Source organism: Alligator sinensis, unplaced genomic scaffold, assembly GCF_000455745.1.
Source record: "Alligator sinensis unplaced genomic scaffold, ASM45574v1 scaffold300_1, whole genome shotgun sequence".
NCBI classification, from domain to species: domain Eukaryota; kingdom Metazoa; phylum Chordata; order Crocodylia; family Alligatoridae; genus Alligator; species Alligator sinensis.
Window position 1 is genome coordinate 1209957 of NW_005842240.1, and position 4073 is coordinate 1214029.

Here is a 4073-nt window from a genome sequence, read left to right on the forward strand (position 1 = left end):
CCCCCAGTACGGAAAGGATGAGGACAGATTGGAGAGTCCAGTGGAGGGCAACAAAAATGGTGAAGGGGTTGGGGGACATGACTTGTAAGGAGAGGCTGAGGGAACTGGGCTTAATTAGGGGGTGGAGCTAGCTTGTTCTCATTGGTGACAGGTGACAGAACAAGGAGCAATGGTCTCAAGTTGCAGCAAGTGGAGCTTAAGTTAGATATTAGGAAAAATCTTTCTCCCAAGGAGAATAGTAAAGCACTGGAACAAGTTACCAAGCGAGGATGCAGAATCTTCATTCTTGGAGGTTTTTAAAACCTGGCTAGACAAAGCCTGGAGTGGGATGATCTAGCTGGGTTGATCCTGGTTTGACATCCAGAGGTCCCTTCCAACCCTACATTTCTATCATTCTATGAACTGCTGTGTAAATAAGAACTTGGACATGAAAGATTAGGAATGACCACTCTGACCATGGGGTGAAATTCCTTCCTGATTCCAAATATGGTGATCGAGTTGAAGGGGCAAGACCACCCTTTAGCCAGGAACCTCTGACTTTAAGTCCAAGCAGGAGCATTGGCACAGCCCATCAAAATCCCCAGATTTGGCTGCAGACACCTAGTGCCTCTGAGGCAGGCCTAAAAACACTCTGATGCATGTAGCTGACACCCTGACAAAGCCCAGAAGCATGGGAAACACCTATAGTAGCACACAGGCATAGCTACGCCTATATTACCCTGACCAGTGGTTGTCCACAACTTCCCTAGGCAGTCTGTTCCACTGTCTCGCTGTTCTTAGAGTGAAGATGTTTTTCCTTATATCCAGTCTAAACCTACATTGCTGCAACTTCAGACCATTTGTGCAGCTTCAGACCATTGTTCAACTACATCGGTGTTCAAACAGATATAGCACACTCATCTAGTCTCACAGCTGCTCAAAAATGCACATTGGTATCCATTTGTGTGCGTTTCTTCTTGAATGGCATTTATCATTGCTGTTCCATTTCAGGACGAGGGGGTCAGATTTGAACTATTTGTCTTGCAGATCAATGTATTTGTAGTTTTGAAACTCTGCTTGTTTTTAGTACATGGATGATGGTGATGATGAGAAGGAGGATGATAAACTTCAAGCAGTGAATCTCATTAGCTCTTGAACTGTTCCTTGTAAATTAAGAATGGATTTTTCAGGTCTTCCACTACATCCCCAATGATTGACAGTTTTTAACTGTACTTGCATTGACAGTTCAATCAGTTCTCACGATTGGCAGTTTTTAACTTGTACTTTTAACTGTACTTAACTGTTAGGAATTGTCTTGTGTTTAAACTTGACAGATTTTTTTTCAATGGGAAAAATATTTGCCCAGAGTGTGCAGCAATACATTGAGCTGGATAAAAGTTAAAAAAATTGAGGACCTCCATTTAACTTGAAATAAATCTTTTTGGAAGGGGAGAGGAGGGTGGGGAGGCAGTTAGAGAGGCTGCTTAAAAAGTTCAGTTAATTTCTCTCCCCTGTTGCATCCCAGATGCATTTTACATTTTGTCACTCTTCTGATCTTGTGGACTCTTGTTCTAAATGGTGGAAAGAGCGCTTTGCTCACATTATTCTTTCCAGGGGCTCAGATAAGCAATGTACAACTTTTGTCCGTCATGTAGTGCTGTGAGATGGAACAAATTGAGATGAGGAAGACATCTTGGCAAGCCTAAGGAGTCTGTGGCCTGGCCCTGTCTGTCACACACACAGGAAAAAACTGAAAGAAGATGTGATTACATTTATAACCCAAAGATCTCAATTTCTTAGTAATCCTGCCATTAGGAGGAAAAAAATGGAAGAGAACAATAGGACTCTTTTGCCAGACCTTTGAGCCATGTAAAGCAAGGGCTGGGACCTTTTTCATAGATTTAAAGATTATAGAGTCAGAAGGGACCCAATGGATCATCATGTCCGACCCCCTGCCCCTGGTAGGAAAGAGGACTGAGATCAGATGACCCCAGCCAGGTGCCTATGAAGCCTCCTCTTGAAGACCTCTGAGTTGATAGGACCACATCTCTTGGAAGCCCATTCCAGACTCTGGCCACCCTTACTGTAAAAAAATTCTTTCTAATGTCTAACCTAAACCTACTCTCCACTACTTTGTACACATTATTCCTTGTTACTCCCTGGGGCAGTCTGGTAAACAGCGCATCCCCAATTCCCTGTTGTCCTCCCCTGATAAACTTATAAGCGGCTACAAGGTCACCCCTCAGCTGTCTTTTGTAAAGGCTGAAGAGATCCAGATCTCTCAACCTCCCCTTGTAGGGTCTTTCATGAAGGCCACTAATCACGCGAGTGGCCCTCCTCTGAACCCTCTCCAGATCCCCTGTGTCCCTCTTGAAGCGCGGCGCCCAAAACTGGACACAGTACTCCAACTGCGGCCTGACCAATGCCACAGAGGGGGAGCATCGCCTCCCTCAATCTGTTGGTCATGCATCTGCTAATGCATGACAAGGTGCGATTGGCTTTGTTGATGGCTTTGTTACACTGCTGGCTCATGTTCATCCTGGAGTCAATTATGACTCCAAGATCTCTCTCAGCCTCTGAGCTGCTGAGGAGGACATCCCCCAACCTGTAGGTGTGCTGGGGATTCCTCCTTCCTGGGTGCTGTACCTTACATTTATCTTTCTTGAAATGCATCTTATTTCGTTCTGACCATTGATCTAAGCTGTCCAGGTCCGTCTGTATCTGCTCAATGCCCTCCGGTGTATTAACTCTGCCCCATAACTTGGTATCATCCGCGAACTTGGAGAGGGTGCTCTCCACACCCTCGTCCAAATCCCTGATGAAGATATTAAATAACACGCCGGTCCAAGGACCAAACCCTGTGGGACCCCACTGCCCACCTCCTTCCAGGCCGAGAACGACCCGTCCACCACCACTCTCTGAGTGCGGTCCCTGAGCCAGTTAGCCACCCACCTGACTGAAGGCGTCCACTCCACAGCCTGTTGGCTTCCCTATGAGAATAAGATGCAAAACTGTGTCGAAGGCCTTCCTAAAATCCAGGTAGATGACATCGGCCTCAGCTCCTGTGTCAAGTCAGTGTGTGACCTAGTCATAAAGGGCTATAAAGTTTGTCAGGCAGGATCTACCTGTGATGAACTCATGCTGGTTTCCTTACAGCATCATTTCCCCTGCTGGGCCTTCACAAATGCGCTCTTTGATGATTTTTTCCAGTATTTTCCCAGGGATAGAGGTAAGACTGACTGGCCTAAAGTTACCCGGCTCATCTTTTCTCCCCTTCTTAAAAATGGGCACTGTGTTGGCTTTTTTCCACTCCTCAGGGACCTGGCCGGAGCACCATGAGAGCTCAAATAGCCATGCCAGCAGCTCAGCAATGACTGGCCAATTCCTTCAGCACCCGTGGATGGAGGTCATCCGGGCCGGCTGACTTGTACCCATCCAGCCCTTCCAAGTGCTCTTTAACTAAGTCAGCACAAACCTTTGGTGGTCTGGTGCCTTTCGGACATCTGTCTATGCTCCAGGTGGGGGAATTGTCTTGGTCAATATTTAGGAATACTGAAGCAAAGAACTCATTGAAGAGCTCTACCTTTTTCTCTGAGTCAATCACCAACTGACCTGATTTGTCCTGCAGCAGCCCTATGTTACTCTGCGCTTGCCTTTTGCTTGCTATGTCTCTGTAGAAGGACTTTTTCTTGTCCTTAATTGTTGAAGCCAGCCTAAGCTCCAGTCCTGCCTTGGCCTGCCTAACTGACTCCCTGCAATAGCGCGCCAGGGTGGTGTATGCCTCCTTGGTGGCTGGCCCCTGCTTCCACTGCCTATACATCTTTCTTTTCCCCCAGTCTTTCCTGGAGCTCCCTGTTCAGCCAAGGGGGATTTTTTATCCCTTTAGCCCCTTTCCTGCATAAGGGGATAGACTCCTTTTGTGCCCCAAGGATCACTCTGAGAAACTTCCAACCCTCTTGGACCCCCATTAGCCCGATGCTCTTGAGTTCCACCTCTTCACTAACTAAGCTTCTAATTTTATGAAAGTTGGCCCTTCTGAAGTCTAGCACTTCAGCCTCACTGGATATTTTTCTCACTCTTTGCTAGATAAGGAA